The sequence below is a fragment of the Zootoca vivipara genome, chromosome 12 (assembly GCF_965207765.1).
Source record: "Zootoca vivipara chromosome 12, rZooViv2.hap1.1, whole genome shotgun sequence".
Classification (NCBI taxonomy): Eukaryota; Metazoa; Chordata; class Lepidosauria; order Squamata; family Lacertidae; genus Zootoca; species Zootoca vivipara.
In genome coordinates this window covers 38946762-38965188 of record NC_142595.1, presented here as the reverse complement: position 1 = coordinate 38965188, position 18427 = coordinate 38946762, and the positions used below count along the sequence as shown (strand labels likewise).

The 18427-nt window shown below is 44.9% G+C and overlaps 1 protein-coding gene across 3 annotated transcripts in view; it reads right to left on the bottom strand.

Moving 5' to 3' along the window:
- LOC118094676 (carbonic anhydrase 4) overlaps positions 1-18427 on the bottom strand; it is a 39879-nt gene that overhangs the window by 15456 nt on the left and 5996 nt on the right. The window lies entirely within an intron of this gene.

The window sequence follows — 18427 nt, the reverse complement described above, 5'->3', positions numbered from 1 at the left end:
AGTGTTTGCACATGCTGGCAATTCTACAGCAGAGTACCCAAGAAGGAAGGAAGAATCTGCTAAATCTTCCCTGGATGAGGTTGTGTTGTGCCATTTCTGGCAGTTGCAAAGGCTTATTGTCAGGGATTATGAAGGATTAGACCTTGGAACCTGCTTCCTATGCTAAGGGCGCCAACGTGAAATACAAGAATTTGAGCGTGTGATGTCTCTTTCCCATATCAGACCTATACATCCCATGCCAAAGTGAGGACCCACCTCGGGTCAAGCTGAGACCCAGTGGTGGGTCCCAACACACCCACTGAAGCCCGGTGATCTGGAGGAAAACAAAGATCCCTGGGTACGACTTTCCCATACACATGAACCCCACTATTTTCAGTTTTCTTCCATTTCTATTTCCTAGTCTTAAATTCAGTTCTTCACATTTCCACATCAGCTTGCGAATGCATTTTTAAAAGTCTTCATGAAAATTCGACAGTATGTTTTGTATGCAATGTTTCCTAATACACACAATTTTGACAAATACAACAGTGCATTATTTTCACCATGACAGCCACACTTTCCACTAGCATATGCATTTTGTACACATTACTTGGTTGGAGAATTGTACTGCAAAACTTGGAAAAGTGAAAATTTCAAAGGGTGAGTGTGTTCCAGTTTGCATGTCGTTTCAGAAAGTGTGAGTTAGGGAAATTTGCAGTTAAATATGAACTGTATCAAATTGCACCCCACTCCCCACTGTTGGATCAGTATCCTTTTTATTTTAGCAGAGTTCCTGTGCCTTGTACAGAAGGATATGACAAAAGTTCAACAGGATCAGTTTTTTCCACCATAGAGATGCAATTACAGTGTAAGTGCAGTTGGAGATGAAGGGGAAACTTGACCTGTTGCATTTCTGCCTGTTTTTCAGTTGCCTAAAGGCACAAGAGCCAAGCAAGGGGGCGGAAGCTGGCAACCTTACATGCGTACCAGTTTAATTAGCATTGGCTCAGCACATCCTGTAGTCAAATCACAAACCTACCACATTAACCTTAATTCATTTGTTTCAGTCACAAGCCATAACAAATTGCATATGGGTTCAAAATGTGATGTTAAAACAAAATGTACAGAACAACCCTGGGAAAACTTTTCATAACTTTTCATAAGGTTCATACAAAAGTAAATCTCTTGTGACAAAAATTGTGAAAGCACATGGCACAGAGTACGTGTTGATCCAAATGGCAGTAGAAAACATGTCTACATATTTTGTCCCATTTTTAGCTGGTGGGAATACAAAGATGGCCACTTTTTGAGTAACCTCTTCATTATCTGAAAGCAAACAAACCTAGTGGGGTGTTTTGTTTTTACAAGTCTGACCATTTCAAACTTGTCATTTTAACAGCCCAGGGAGCAAAGCATTCTAAACATGTTCAGTTATAATACAATTAAGCAGAAACTGCAGAGTGTCCTTCCCCACAAATACAATGCCTCAAATTATTTTTATTCTGATATCCATCCTCTAACACAATAGGTATTTGTTGCAGTCTGAGAGGATGAGAGCATTTCTTAAGGAAAACTTCTTCAAACTATGCTTGAACAACCAGGGGGCTGCCATAGTATTACTCCAGAGAGATCATCGTTGTCATCTATTTCTTATACCCAGAACATCTGACTGGGTTGTCCCAGCCACGCTGGGCAGCTTCCAACAAAAATACAGGAAAAACAACAACAACAACCACTTAGAGCTTCCTGAAACAGAGCTGCCTTCAGATGTTAACTTTATGACATCTACTGGGAGGGCATTCCACAGGACGCGTGCAATTACTGAAAAGGCCTTCTGTCTGATTCCAGATCAAGGGCCTGGAAACCAAGCCTTACAAGGAACGGTTGAAGGAACTGGGTTGTTTAGCCTGGAAAAGAGGAAACTGAGAGGAGATACGATAGCCGTCTTCAAATATCTTGTTTTCTCCTGCTCTGGAGGGTAGGGGACGAACAAATGGCTTCAAGTTATAAGAAAGGAGATTCTGATTAAACATCAGGAAGAACTTTCTGACAGGAAGAGCTGTTCGACAATGGAGCTGTCTTCCTCGGGAGGTTGTGGGCTCTCCTTCCTTGAAGCTGGACCTCTCTGACGCCTTCGTACTGCTCCCTGATGCCACCCCCACCCCCACCATCCGCTGCCTGAAGCAACCACTGCACTTTCCCTAATGGTAGGGCTGGCCCTGTAGTCCAGATCTGGATTAACTATGGTGCTACAAAGCATCATGCATTCTCTGGGACCATCCTTCCACCTTTGTGGTCTGGGCTGCTGAAGATTTCTCAGGAAGGAAGGTGAGCAAAGTGCTGAGTTCTAGCCAGGAGGAACGGCTGCCATTCCAATTGCCCATGAGTCCAGGTGGAAGGCGAGAGATGGCCCGACAGCTGCCCTAATTCTCCCTCACCAGCCTGCAGCCCACCCATCTTAACCAACAGGTCGTTCTGTCCACAACTGCCTATGGGAGCCTCTCCAAAGGCACCCAAAATAGCAAGAAATGAAGCTGGAAGCAGCAACACTGAAGGAAGAGCCACACTTAAGTTTTAAAAGACATATTGAGACCATATAGAGTTACAGAACATTCACTTAAAGCAGATGTTTTATTGCTGCTATATTTATTGCAGGTGCTTTGGAATCCCTTGTGAGAAAACGAGGGTCAAAATATCATTCACTCAAATCAATGCACCACCAAAGGTCATGGGATCCAGGAAGATTCGAGGCCAAAACTGCATGAAATGCTGTGCCAACTTCACCTTCATGTTTATACTGTACATTATTATCGCTTCAGGCCTTCTGGCGCTAAAGACTGGTACAAGAACCAGGGATGGGGCCTGCCCAGCAGGTCCTGGTTCCAATCAATGGGTAGTGCCAAATTTAGAAGTGCAGGGTCAGAAGTGCCATGCCCCATCTAAGATTATACAATCTTATAATTATATTATAGCAACAATAATTAGGGGTGTATTGCAACGATCAGATCTTCATGTGTTGCCTTTCAGCTAGCTGTGCAGCTACAGAAAACTGGAGTGCTCCAAAATCATCTTCTGGATTGTCCTAAATTGTGTTTTCCACAAAGTTCCATTGTGTGGAAAAGAACTTGCACGCCGCTCTCTTAAAACTGAAGCACCTTGTGTTTCCAGTGTTCCCAAACACTTCATTTTGGAGCTTACAGTTGCTCCCCTTTCATGTTGATTGGGCAACTCTAGGAGACAGGGACCATGCTGCAGAAATAGTAATGGGTCTCTGACACCGGACCGCTATACCACTGGAACCATTTAATCACATTTAATTTAATCCATTTAATTGAGGCCCTCAGAGGGTTAGAACAATGGAGACGCAGAGTTTATGTGTTTTCAAGGAGAGAAAGAAGTTCTTCTGGTAACAATAGAGAATGCTGTTCATGGTCACGACTGCTGGCATTCATCAGCAGATCAGGAAGAGAAGTGCAGCAAAGCAAATTTGCACAGAGGTATGGATGGGGAAAAAATTCAGTTCGGATTTGGTGAAAATTCACACTTTCTGAAACAACAGGATCACCAACACTTCCATTTGTCCCATGCTTTCTAGGTAAAAGTTTGAGATACAGGTAGGTAGCTGTGTTGGTCTGGCGTAGTCGAAACAAAATAAAAAAAAATCCTACCAGTAGCACCTTAGAGACCAACTGAGTTTGTCATTGGTATGAGCTTTCGTGTGCATGCACACTTCTTCAGATACACGGAAACAGAAGTCACCAGACCCTTATATATAATGAGAGGGTGGGGAGGGGTATTACTCAGAAGGGTGGTGGGAATCGGTGATTGGCTGATAGGTGTGCAAACCCGACTGCTTACGGCTGCAGTTGGTCTTACAGGAAAAATTTACAACTGTTTACGACTCCAATTGGTCTACAGGAAAAAGCAAGCTAATTTTTTTTTCTTCCAGTAGCACCTTAGAGACTAAAGCAAGGGGTGTGATGGCTAAAGATAGCTTTATCACGTATAATGAGTTAAGAATCCAATGTCTTTATTCAGACCAGGTTTCTCCATGGTTTTAAGTTTGGTGATAAGATGCAGTTCAGCAACTTCTCTTTCCAGTCTATTTCTGAAATTCTTTTGTAATAAGACAGCTACTTTGAGATTTTGTATAGAATTGTATAGAATGAGATGTTTTTCTTTTGTCCTGCCTCATTCCCCTGGAAAACCCACTGTCTACTGCTGAATCGGAACAAATGTCCATTGGGATCGGCATTTCTTCCGATTCGAAAGTAATGAATGAGTTTACCCGGGGAAAGTGGCAGGATGAAAGAAAAACCTCTCAAACCGGTGCCTAGAAAGTACAAGACAAACAAGTGGGGATGAGCCTCATATGCGAGCTGAAACAGGTGTCCTTTGCACTCTGCACCTTGAAATCTTGTGATGCAATTCTCCAGCCAAATAATGTGTGCGAATTTGTGTGTGATATGGGAAAGGATGCATTAAAATTCATAGATCTGAAAAAAATAACACATATAAATCCATCCTGCTATGGGAAATTGGTTGCCAAAATGTGAATATCTGTCAGGCTTCGGGGAATTGGCTTCCTCCCCTGTGGCCATAAATGAGCAGATCAAACAAAAGGGAATTATTACCAGTTAGTTTCTTCAATAAACACAGCAAAGGACAAAAGAAAGCATCTTCCCAGAATGGCGGTTTGGTCTGACAATATCAGACCAAACAGGATATAGAATGTGTGTATTAGGACAAATTTGCATTCATATTTTTCTCAACCAGAGAAAAGCAATGACAAACCTAGACAGCATCTTAAAAAGCAGAGACATCACCTTGCCTACAAAGGTCCGTATAGTTAAAGCTATGGTTTTCCCAGTAGTGATGTATGGAAGTGAGAGCTGGACCATAAAGAAGGCAATTGATGCTTTTGAATTATGGTGCTGGAGGAGACTCTTGAGAGTCCCATGGACTGCAAGAAGATCAAAGCTATCCATTCTGAAGGAAATCAGCCCTGGGTGCTCACTGGAAGGACAGGTCATGAAGCTGAGGCTCCAATACTTTGGCCACCTCATGAGAAGAGAAGAATCCTTGGAAAAGACCCTGATGTTGGGAAAGATTGAGGGCACTAGGAGAAGGGGATGACAGAGGACGAGATGGTTGGACAGTGTTCTCGAAGCTATGAACATGAGTTTGACCAAACTGCGGGAGGCAGTGGAAGACAGGAGTGCCTGGTGTGCTATGGTCCATGGGGTCACGAAGAGTCGGACACAACTAAACGACTAAACAACAACAACAACAATTTGCTCATGAGGACTTCACCACAAACTGATGCAGAAATGCAGGGCATTTTTTAAGACTGGAGGGGGGGGGGGAATAAGCAACAGAGAAAACAAAATTGACAGATCTGTCCATCCCTACACAAACGAAAACAAAAGCTCAGGGAGACCACCACTTGTGTGGGGCAAAGGGATCTAGTGGCTCTCAGCAGATTGGATAGGAGCATGAGCTGGCTCCTCAGACATCCTTGTCCTGTTTGCTTCCAGAGAGTAGGTCACTCACCCACCCCCTTTTTCGAGAGCTCACACCCTGAACTTTTGGAGAGCAATTACAGCTGCTGCACACGTTGCAATCAAGAGTTGCTATATCAAGAGCTTTTAATTCCCCTTCTGAGGGAGTGCCAGCAGGAAGGCAGATTCTTGATGAGATGCCATGAAGCCTGGCCGGGCAAATGCCAGACAAAATTGCCAGTATGTTCCATAATTTTGCAATTTTGAACTGGACCACCTTGCCAACTGCAAAGGTATACCAAGGAGAGCAAAAGCCACGTCAGTCTTCCAAAGCATCTTATATTTGCCCCTACAAAGTCAGCAAAGTTGGGGGTGCCGGGGGAATAGGTTCAGGCTTGGCTCTGGCAAAAAACCCACCTCCAATCCTCATATAATAATCTTGTCTCTACTCGCATGCTCAGAGAGAGAACAGGGAGTGACAGCAAGGATGGGGGTGGTGCTGTGGTCTAAACCACTGAGCCTCTTGGACTTGCCGATAAGAGGGTCGGCTGTTCGAATCCCCGCGACGGAGTGAGCTCCCATTGTTCCGTCCCAGCTCCTGCCAACCTAGCAGTTCGAAAGCATGTCAGTGCAAGTAGATAACTAGGCACCGCTGCAGCGTGAAGGTAAACAGTGTTTCCGTGCGCTCTGGCTTCCGTTGGGCCAGAAGCTGTTTAGTCACGCTGGCCAAAAAGCTGTCTGCAGACAAACGCCGACTCTCTTGGCTTGAAAGTGAGATGAGCACCACACCCCATAGTCGCCTTTGACTGGACTTAACCGTCCAGGGGACATTTACCTTTTTACCTTTCTGGGGGTCAACAGTGGTATGGGCCTCAGCAACTGCCCAAAGATGCCTACCTCTGGTGCCAATCCTGCCAGTCCTCCCTTCCTGCTAGGCTTCTTCCTCCCACCACTCAAAGGATTTCATTCAAAAATAAATTTCAAAACAAAGGATTGTAATAGACAAGGGCACATGATGTAGCCTCTGCTGATTTTCTGTATTGCGAATCCAGAATGACGTGTTCCCATGCTTCCTTCAGAATTTGTAAAGCATACTTTCACTAAGGTGGGCTGGGTGTAGCCTCAGATCCACGTGGTGCATTAGTAATAACTAACTTAAGTTATACTGAATTCAATGGAACTGAAGAACAACTAACTTCCTCTGGATACAATTCAGTTTGCTGAAGCATATACTGTACACTTCTGAGTCTTAAAGCCAAAATAGATATGGTTGTGGGGTGGGGTGTTGTTGTTGTTTGGAGCATAGCTGCCAAGTTATCCCTTTTTTACAGGGATTTTCCCTTATGCTGAATAGGCTTCCTCGCGAGAAAAGGGAAAACTTGGCAGCTATGGTTTGGAGGGGATTAGGACGTATGCCTGAGACCCTTCTAATTCCTGGATCCAGCAAGGGCTAAAATCTAAACAGAGGATTCAGTTGCTGGGATAGCCAGGCCAACGTCTTGGTGAGTTTATCCCCTAAGTGTGGGTCAGTATGGTAACAAAGGAAGCATAGGTGCCAACTCCCTGGGGCCCTGGGGGCCCGAGCACACAGAAAATTTCCCATGAAGGGTCCGGGCACCCACAGATTTCAGTGCCAGGGCCATGCACGCTGCATGGCACCCACAGTTGCAGGGCCAAGTTGGCACTCCAGAGAGGAAGTGGCTTTGAGACAGGGGGCAAGGGGGTGGGGTCTCTCCCTCACTCAGTTGGTAGCGAGAAGGGCAAGAAGCAAAAATTATGTGTGCAAGAGCTGGGCTAGAAGCAAGCAGATGCCTGAGAGTGAGAGCTGTGCCTGATTTCTGCTGGAATCCAAGGCTGTGACTATGGGAAAATAAATACCTTCTGGGGTGTTAATGCTGTGAGCCCCTCCATCATAGGTTCAGGTTGTATATAGGTGTAAATAAACCATATATCTTAAAGACACCACTGTCTCCGTTGTGCCTCATTCCAAAGAAAGCAAATACTGGGCAATCGCCTGGAATCCTGCACCACTCGGGAGACTGGGGTAGTGTGAAACACTATGATATTTGACACATACGTTACCCTTGTATTGTTCAAAACAAAATAAAAAAATCCTTCCAGTAGCACCTTAGAGACCAACTAAGTTTGTCATAGGTATGAGCTTTCGTGTGCATGCACACTTGTATTGTTGTCACTTTCAAAGGAAGCTACCTTATCCTGAGTCAGACCATCTAGGTCAGTATTGTCTACACTGACTGGCAGCAGCTCTCCCGGTTTCAGGCATGAAACCTCACCCAAGCCTACCTGGAGATGCCAGGAATTGAACCTGGGACCTTCTGGTTACTAAGCAGATGCCCTGCCGCTGAGCTATAGCCCTTCTTCTAAATAAATAGCTAGAGGGGGAGGGGAATAAGATGGGGGTGGGGAGCTTTAATAATTTGCCCCCACCTTCTGCCTACTATTTGCAGTACAAGGAAAGCTCCCATTGGTGAATAGCTGGCATGGAGGTTTGAATTCCAGCTGGGACCACGGTGAGGGCAAGGCATTAGAGACCAACCCCTGCTATGTTACAGCCCCGATCCAGCTTCTCCCCACCCCAACCGTTTAAAAGCACATTAATATTCCATTTTTAGCTCATGTTTCAAATTCTTGTTATTCTTAATGCAATAATCAAATTTACTCACTGATAAAATATATACATATCCAAATAAAGCCAGCGGAGGTTATTATAATAACCTATCATTTTTAAAGTTGCACTGAGAGACATATTTATTTGAGAGGTGAAAGTTCTCGATGTGATCTCAAAAAAGTTTATAATCTGCTGTGCCTGCCCTGTAGGGTTTATTTAGTTTGGAAATTGTGAGTAATTAACCTTAGGGCACAGCCAACCGTATTTTAATTAAATGTGCCCTTTCTTGCTTGGGAGGGAAGGAGGGAAAGAAGTGTATGAACTTGCCAGCGCAGAGAGCAGATTCGTAGAAGTATGGAGGTGAAAGGGGTCGTCAGCTGGAGGAAGCCAGGTTGCAACCCTGGTTAGTAACCAACCTGTACCTAACACAATCCAGACTGCAGCATGCCAAGGGGAAAAGGCAGAGGTGCTGGCTCCTTCCAGACAACCTGGCTATTGAGCATTCATCTGCTTTCTTTGCAAGGAGGTTAGACATTGGCCATTTTGGGGGGGCACTCTGCTCAGGGGCATCTACATGACGGTACCAGTGCAACCATTAGGCAAAGTGAGGTCTCTGCCTCAGGCGGTAGATGCTGTGGGGTTGGCAGGCACTGTTCCTCCTGTGCCTTCTAACATGCATAGGATCGCAAAGCAGAAACAATTAAACATGGATAAATGCACCCAGAAGAAGAAAAAGAAACTGTGGGGACCAACATGTGAATAAACCCCTTAAGTACCTACCACTTCTTTGGGTTTCAGGGGCTGATGGGAGTTGTAGTCCAGCAACAGCGGGAGGGCCAAAAGTTTCCCATGCATACTTTAAAGCCAACTCTGAGCATGTTCAGGAGTGCCTTTATGGGCACCACTTACTGCTCTGCTGTAAAATGTATCGGGCTGGCCCTGCCGACCATCTGAAAATTTATTATACTTTCTCCCTATGTTCCAATTTGTCATATTTGTATGCAAATTGATGAAGCAGTGGATCAGCTAGCACTCAGTTAATACACTTAAATGTCTTTAATCAGGCTGGGCTGGTAAAACCTGTATGAGCTCCATAGAAGGATGGGGTGGTTTAAACAAAAAAACAAACAAACAAAACACATTGACAGCAGAAAACCAGAATAAATTGACAGTGTGTTGTTCTCCGAAAGGCCAATTTAAAATCTTGTTCTGAGAATAAGCATTAGGAGGGAGGTGCCTTTCTGGTAAAGGTAAAGGTAAAGGGACCCCTGACCATTAGGTCCAGTCGCGGACGACTCTGGGGTTGCGGTGCTCATCTCGCTTTACTGGCCGAGGGAGCCGGCGTACAGCTTCCGGGTCATGTGGCCAGCATGACTAAGCTGCTTCTGGTGAACAAGAGCAGCTCACAGAAACGCTGTGTACCTTCCCGCTGTAGCGGTACCTATTTATCTACCGTACTTGCTTTTGAACTGCTAGGTTGGCAGGAGCAGGGACTGAACAATGGGAGCTCACCCCGTCGCGGGGATTCAAACCGCCGACCTTCTGATCAGCAAGCCCTAGGCTCTGTGGTTTAACCCACAGCGCCACCCACGTCCTTTCCGATAGCATCTCTCAATTCTGGAGCTACCATAAGAAAAGTGGAGGGAACACATATGACCACTTTCAGAGCCACCCTCCCTGTGGGCCAACTCCTTCCTGCTCCCTTGTGCCTCCTTGCCTCGGTCTCCCTTTTCATCTCCAGTCTCAGCCAAAGCTACCTGACGCCAGGCTAGTCGGGAGTGTGATGCAGAACCTGGTCTCCCTGACACAAGGCCAACAGGGTTCCTGCATTATTCATTGGCGTGGTGTGTCGAACTCTTCATAATTCATCAGTGTGTTAGTTACATTCAGGAGAAAGACACGTCTAAGAGGGCACAGAAAGGAGAAGCCTGGCAAACACGACAGCGGCAGGAAAGTTTTTCTGCACTGTTGCCAAAAGGCTCTCTCCTCTCACACGGAAAAGGACTTTCTGAGACCAAAGTTGGAAAGGCAAGTTACAGGCAGGGAGTGGGAACGAGACATTTCGCTACCTCAAGCATTCACACTGGCATATAACCCATCTCTTGTAAAAGAAGAGAATGCGGCCCTTGGGCTGAACGTGGCCCTCAGGTTCCTTGCCAGTGTGGTGTAGTGGTTAAGAGCGGTAGACTCATAATCTGGGGAACTGGGTTCGCGTCTCCGCTCCTCCACATGCAGCTGCTGGGTGACCTTGGGCTAGTCACACTTCTCTGAAGTCTCTCAGCCTCACTCACCTCACAGAGTGTTTGTTGTGGGGGAGGAAGGGAAAGGAGATTGTTAGCCGCTTTGAGACTCCTTCGGGTAGTGATAAAGTGGGATATCAAATCCAAACACTTCTTCTTCTTCTTTTAAACACTAGGATGCTGGTTCTGGGTTCCTTTACTTGTTATAGTTATTACATTTATACAGTGCTATTTTTCTATAAAAACTCTCCATGAACGCCTGCCTTGTTCTCTTATAATGGCAATGGTGCCCACCTGAGAGGTGCCAGAACTGAGTACCAGTGAGTTCTGGCTGAGAAAAAGCCCTGCATTTATACCCTACCTTTCTTCTGAGGAGCTCAAGGTGGCACACAGAGTTCTCCATTTCATCCTCACATCAGCCCTGTGAGGTGGGCTAGGCTGAGAGAGAGTGGCTGGCCCAAGGTCACCCAGTGAGCTTCATGGCAGAGTGGAGATTTGAAGCCTGGTCTCCCAGATCAAACCACTACACCCCCTGTCTCTCCTGGTCCTTAATTAGTCCAGAAATGCAAGGCATTTGTACCTCTGAGCGGAACATTGCTGCACCCTAAAACAGAAACCAACACCTGCCTTCTCCTAGCACGCATCATGGATGTCCTCTTTAGAGAAGTGGTCCAGAACTTATTTGGGGAGCATAGATCTGTTCAAATTGACAGAGTTCTGGCATCTAGCTGTTACGTATTCAAGACTTGTAGGCGTAACAGCTTCTGTCTTTATGTGTGCACTGTGGAGAGGATGAGAATCTGGGATAATCTGCCCACACCAGCCCCCAGAAGGTTTCTCACTAGGTGACATGCTCCTTGAAATGAGTATGGTTCCCCCACCCGCCTGGAGGAGGAGGAGGAGAAACTAGTTGGGCTCATTGTGGCACGGAGGAGAGAGGTTGCCAAAAGACCTAGCATTTCCCTCTTCAGACCTTCGTCCAAATGCACAAACTTTTCTAGGCACACAATGTCCCCATTTATTTATCATATTTAACAGGGTTTCCACATGGCTAAATTAACCAATCCTCCAGGCAATCTAATATAAAATCTACCTTAAAATTACCAACAACAAAAAAGCAGATATCAGGAACAAGGGGTGATGGGCAGCTCACTTTTGCTCTGAGTAAACCCATTGAAATGAATGGGACTAAGTTAGTCATGGTCAGTCACTTCAACTCTGAGTAAAGGTTAGTGGAATGCAACCTCTGTTGGGCTAAAGGTTTTCATAAGAAAATTGGCAGGCTTAAAAATTACCTATTAAAATATGTGTCAAATTTGCATGTCTGGGAAGGCTTGTCTAAACAAAAATGGTTTTTATAGAAGGTGCCAAAAACCACGGAGCAAAGGCACTTGCCTAATATCAATGGGCAGGGAGTTCCAGGGAAGAGATGTTGTCACACTGAAGAATCAATTCCTTTTATGTGCAGTCTGCACATAATTTCCAAGCAAAGGGTCTGCTGGTTTCCCTTTAAGGTTTCCAGACTCAAAAGAGAACAGGGCAATTAAAGGCACAGAAGTCCTGTCCACTATTGAGTCTGGCAACCCTATGTGCAGAATGAACATTATGTGTACCTTGCAAAACTGCCAGTTCCCTTTAATTTGATTAACTTGATGTGCAAACAGGGCTTAAGAGAAGAGTGTATCTGGGGTTTTTAAATAAATAAATAGGCCACATATGAGAAAGGTCATTGTGAGGGACTGTGACAGTCATCAATACCCAAACTCACCCCCACACACACACCTCACCCAATTTGAGCTGTAATCTTGATTATTTAAATTATCCAGATCTTAGCTGCTTTGCTGTTAATCAGGAAGTTCCCTGTTCAAAAAAGACACATCCTCTCAAGATAATCATCACCCCCTCAGCCGTGTGGAATTTATTAATGGGTCCCCAGTTGTGCAGATTTGTTTCAATAAGCATTAGTACCGATAAGATTATAGTTTTTTACACACAAGACATTTCTGTTGAGTGTGTGTATTTAAGGACTTCCGGGTTCAGAGTCTCAAGAATGATTAAAGGAGTTTCCAGCCTAGAAGCAAATTGTATTGGAGACTTTACTCCTTTTTCTGAAAACACGGATCAAAATTATGTTTTTCCTTACACTAATCATATATGATTTATTTAGCATGGTGTAATAAAATGTGAAAAAAGTAGTAACAAACATTTCCTGCAGTACTTTGTCACTGAATCTCTTTGAATGTTCACAACACAATTGAAAGTCATCATAGCCAAAAAAAGTGGCAAATGATCTGCTATAAAATAATTCATAAAATAATTATTTCCATGGGTACATCATGGCCAAATCACCTTTTCCAGACATCCAGAAATACAGACAGATACTCCTTGACCTGGATTCACACATTAGCAGCTAGGTCATGGCTATTAATTGTCCAAATGCTAACCATGGTTTAGGAGAGCCTAAGTAAACTCAGGTTTGCACATTCCTGACTCCAGCACTCCCACCTGATATGCCAGTGGAACAGATCATCTGTTTATGTTTATATTTAATTGATTTACTGAAACTTATCAGTTGATTCTACCTTAAGTCACCCCGAGGCTGTGGCACAGGTGATTAAGGACTCCTCCAGATGACCTGTTTACTGAGCAGCCACCCTAATTTGCTTGCACAGAGGTTACATTATAACTGGTCTGTACTGAACATTTGTATGACTCCATTTGCAATAAGGTTACATAGGACAATGAGTATTCATCTTGTGTTCATCCTGATTTGCTTGTGGGGTGTTTGAGCATCTTCCTATTAGTCATTCGCTCCTCCTACCCCTTTCCAGGGGATTTCCCTGTCACTTTCCTAACTGCAAATGTGCTCATTCCTATTTTTAAGTGGATTAGTTGTGCTGTGGTGACAGAACGCTTTAATGCACTTTAATGGCACAAGCCTAAATTTCCCAGTTATGAGCTTGAATTCCTCCTGCAATGTAGGAAACTCAAGAAATCAAATGAAGAAACAAATAATAAAACGGGGTGCAGTTGTGGGTGGAACAAGGAAGCACAGGCTTAGGAGCACTCTCACGCCCCTGCCCACAGTGGAATTTTGGAGCTGTCACCATGAATCTCCTCAGTGACTACTCTGTCACTGTGACTACTCAACAGCCACCTCAGTCCCATTGCCACAGCACCCAATCACATGGCACACCACCTCCAGCATAGAAGAAACCCCATAAGTCAGATGATGAGACACATGCTATGGGACTCCACCTCTCTGGCTTAAGGTTGCGCACATTGAAATGGAATTGTGTGGCTTTGTGGGCTGGCCTGTCTCCCACATCACTTACAGTGCTGGAAAACTGCAACAGGGTCAGGCTGTTGTTGTTTTTGTTTCAACAGCTTTCCCTATGGAGTAGTAATGCTGTACTGTTTTAATAATTCTGTACTGTTTTAATATTTGGTTGGAAGCCGCCCAAAGTGGCTGGGGAAACCCAGCCAGATGGGCGTATAAATAATAAATTATTATTATTATTATTAGCCTGGGGAAATCACAGTTTAGGAAATTATCTTTTTCAGAAACCTTTCACAGTTCTTGTTGAGTCTAAGGTCTTCTGCTGGTTTTAAATTAGCTGTCTTTCGGAGACTTTAACACAAGATTGAAGAATCTGTGACCTTCCATCTGGAAGAGGGGTGGGAACCAGAGATTGCTGGACGCCAAACTCTCACCAGCCGCAGCCACATGCCCAATGGTCAGGGGTGCCGGGAGGCCCACAGGCTGTCTATCCCTGTTTTAACAGCGTGACGTGGTTTAAATGTTTGAGGGCTTGTTTGCTCTTTCGTCGCCACTTCCATGTCACTTAGGCTTACAGCAGGAAAAAACATTTTTAAATGTTGTTCATCGGTATTTTTTTATAAGTGAATGGTTGCATTGTTGTGCCAAATGAGTATAGACCGCCCCCTGGCGGTGGTGCCTGTGTGTGTAGTGTAGGATAGATATCAGATGTGTGAAAACCAAATGAAGGATGCATCAGCGTCACGGCTGATCTGAAATGCCGGATTGGGGCTCAAACAGTTGGGTGGGGGTATAGCCCCAATTTTTACCTGTGTGTGTGTGTGTGTTATGCCCACTTTGCCTCAGTACGTGCATTTTAGTACACATAACTTGGTTGGCGAACAGAATTGCAAAATTCAGAGTTGTACGAATTTAAAGGATGGCTGTTTTGGTACTGAAAGCATGAATTAGGTACAAGGGCGTAGCCAGGATCAAAACTAGGGGGGGGGCAAGCCATGATCATTCAGGGGCGGGGCCACAAAGTGGGAACGTGGGCGGGGCTACAGGGCCAGCTGGCCTGACGACATCGTGGTGGCGGCAGCGGCCACCTTGTGCTTCTGGGGCTGGCAACGGCGGCGGCTACCCTGCTTGGCTGGAGAGGACGGGAGGGTCGGGCAGGCAAGAGGGGGTGACAGGGTGGGCGAGGGCAAGGCAAGGCACGGCCGCAGTCACGACGGCTCCGAGGCGTTGCTGCATATCAGCATAATATTTCAACCATGTTGTGGGTTCAAGCCCCACCTTAGGAAAAAATTCCTGCATTGCAGGGGGTTGGACTAGATGACCCTTGTGGTCCCTTCCGACTACAATTCTATGATTCTATTGATATATTGCCATAGCATATGCATCATTCTGCTTTCTTGAATTGTCCTACTCCTAGGCATAGCAGCCAACTCCTAGAGGCCTAGGTGCCTCCCCCCCCCAAATACTAGTAAATACCGTATGTGAAAGAGTCATCCCCCCCATGTTGATGGGCTTTCTATGTGGGGCTTATCTGCCCCCCCCATATTTTATTAAGAATGGAAGAGGGAGGGAAGGAAGGAAGAAATAGAGAGAGGGATAACTCATATTTGTGGGTGCCTGTGGGTGACGCTGTGATGCTGGAACTCTGCAGCAAGAGGATGGGAGGGTCGGGCAGGGGAGAGGGGGTGGCAGGGCAGGCGAGGGCGAGGCAAGACAGGGCCGCAGTCTCGATGGCTCCGAGGCGTTGCTGCATATCAGCATAATATTTCAACCATGTTGTGGGTTCAAGCCCCACATTGGGGAAAAATTCCTGCATTGCAGGGGGTTGGACTAGATGACCCTTGTGGTCCCTTCCGACTACAATTCCATGATTCTATTGATATATTACCATAGCATATGCATGATTCTGCTTTCTTGAATTGTCCTAGGCATAGCAGCCAACTCCTAGAGGCCTAGGTGCCTCCCCCCCCAAAAGAAATTACTGGTAAATACTGTATTTTAAAGAGTCCTCCCCCCCCCCATGTTGATGGGCTTTCTATGTGGGGCTTATCTGCCCCCCCCCCCCGTATTTTATTGAGGATGGAAGAGGGAGGAAAGGAAGGAAGAAATAGAGAGAGGGATAACTCACATTTGTGGGTGCCTCTGGGTGACGCTGTGATGCTAGAACTCTGCAGCAAGAGGAAGATACCGGTACACCTGTACAGGAGCCTTGTAAGCAGCTTTCTCTCTGCTTGATTTACAGCAGGCACGTCCAACAGGTAGATTGTGATCTACCAGTAGACCATTGGATGTCTGTGGTAGATCACTGCTAGATCACTGGCACCCCTAAAAAAAGCTCACCCAAATTTTTCCTCCTCCCTAAAAAAAGCTGAACTATGACCTGAAGCCCTAAACAAAAATGGGCCTCCCTCCCTCCTAAAAGAAGCTCAACAAGTTTGACCTAAACCCCCCAAAACAGGGCTTCCCTTCCTTAAAAAAACTCAACAGCTTTGACCTGAACCCCCCAAAAGGGGGTAGATCACTCCCAGTTTTTAACTCTGTGAGTAGATCAGAGTCTCTTGGGAGGTGGCCACCCCTGATTTACAGTATACAGATGCAGGAGGAGGGGCAGACTGGAACACCAATGCTTTTTATAAACATCACTGTGTCTATCAAAGCTACAGCCCCCCCCCCTTCTTATTCACTTCCTTTTAGCCTTGCAGGGCCACCTTAGTCAAATTGAATCCTCTGCACCCTCATTAAATCGCCAATAGAACTGTTAATGCGATCCCTGAATGCCCATTAACAACTCCCACTGAATAACAATAGGGTGAATAGGGTGGACCTTGCCTGAAGGGATATTCTGCTCCATTGTCTTAACTGCTTAAGTACTGGTAGCCACTTTGCTTTATTTATTTGATGTGTTTTTGTTACAGCTGTGTTCCCGCCCCCAGCAAGTGGAGAGCTGCTCTTGCTAAAGCAAAGCCCTTTCCACTTCAGTTTTTGGAGGGGCAAAGTATTGGTTATGGTCTGTAAAATACAAAAAAATTTTGCTTCTAGGGGGGGCAGCTGCCCCCTCCTGCCCCCCCTGTCTACACCCATGTTAGGTAGGTTCACCTTTAAATGCAAACAATTGGAGTTCTCTCTCCAGCTCAGGCAAGGAGAGGGGAGCGCTTGGCTGGGGGCCTGAGAACAGAGCTTGATGAATCCAACTCAACCAGAACAACCTTTGTGCTTCTGTTCCTGTATTTTAGATTTTAGTCTTTCCTCTTGGGAGACCTTGAAAAAGAGACTAAACCTGGCAGGAGCTTTGAGTTTTGAGTGTAGCTGAGCTTTGTTCCATGTTTAGATCAGAAGGCCTGGCAAATCTCCTAAGGCCTTTTAGGAAAGAATGGGGCGAGCTAGAATTCATCACAGTACATACAGTATTGAAAGCTTGTTTTCAGGGCTAAAACATGAAGGTAGAAACCTTTCCGGTGCCCACAAGTATGTAAGAACCAACCGGCAGAGATGTCAGAGAATTCCATCAGAAGCACAAATGGGTGTCGAAATTGTCACAATTCTGATTTTCACCCAAGGTCAGGGACAGATCTCCTGCAAATGAATATGAGCAGTAATCACTGTGGCTGTGGGGTTTTTTGGGTCCATGAAAATTTCATAAATACCCAGTAATTAAGGTTGTTTTCTGCATTGTTTTTGATATTTCCCTTCCACTGATATGCACCGAAGTGAATTACGTAATTAACTATGTTAGCTTCGGCCATAGTGGATAGCAAGACAAACAAAATAGGTTTTAGCTAGCATGTCAAACATGCGGCCCTCCAGATGTTTTGGACTACAATTCCCATCTTCTCCAACCACTGGTCCTGCTAGCTAGGGATCATGGGAGTTGTAGGCCAAAACATGTGGAGGGCCGCATGTTTGACATGCCTGACTAGAATATGTTATGAAAATGATGTATAGGTGGTATTTAACACCAGTTAAACTGGCCAAAATGTATAGAACAAAAAAATGAATTTTGGAAATGTAAGGAAAAGAAAGCTACTTTTTACCATATGTGGTAGACATGTAAAGAGGTAAAAGCTTTCTGGGAAATGATATATCATAAGTTAAAGGAAATGTTTAAAAACACCTTTGTTAAAAAACCAGACGCTTTTATGTTGGGTATAGTGGGTAGAGAGATACTGAGACAAGATTTTAAAAATTGTTCTTATATGCAACAAGTGCAGCAAGAATTTTGTTAGCCCAAAGATGGAAACAATAGGAGTTACCAACAAAAGAAGAGTGGCAGGTGAAGCTGATGGACTTTGCAGAACTGGCGAAATTGAAAGAATCCGGAACCAGCAAGACCAAGCATTCCAAAAGGACTGGAACAAATTTATATTATATTTGAAAGACAACGGTAAGCAATTAACATCACTAGCAGGCCTATATGAAGATTTGTAAGATGAAATTCTACCTATTAAGGTTGAGTAATATAATATTTTACGTCAGGCATCCCCAAACTGCGGCCCTCCAGATGTTTTGGCCTACAACTCCCGTGATCACTAGCTAACAGGACCAGTGGTCAGGGATGATGGGAATTGTAGTCCAAAACATCTGGAGGACCGAAGTTTGGGGATGCCTGGTTTAGGTAATGATATAACAAGAATAAGAAATGAAGTGAAATGTAAAGATGTAAAGTTTGATTTTGTAAGCCATCAGACAGGAGGGAGGGAAGTCATTAGGCTCAGTTGAGCCAAAGAGATAAAAATAAGAGGGTACAATGTTACGTAATGTGATTATATGTAAAACCAATAAAAATCATTTACAGTATAAA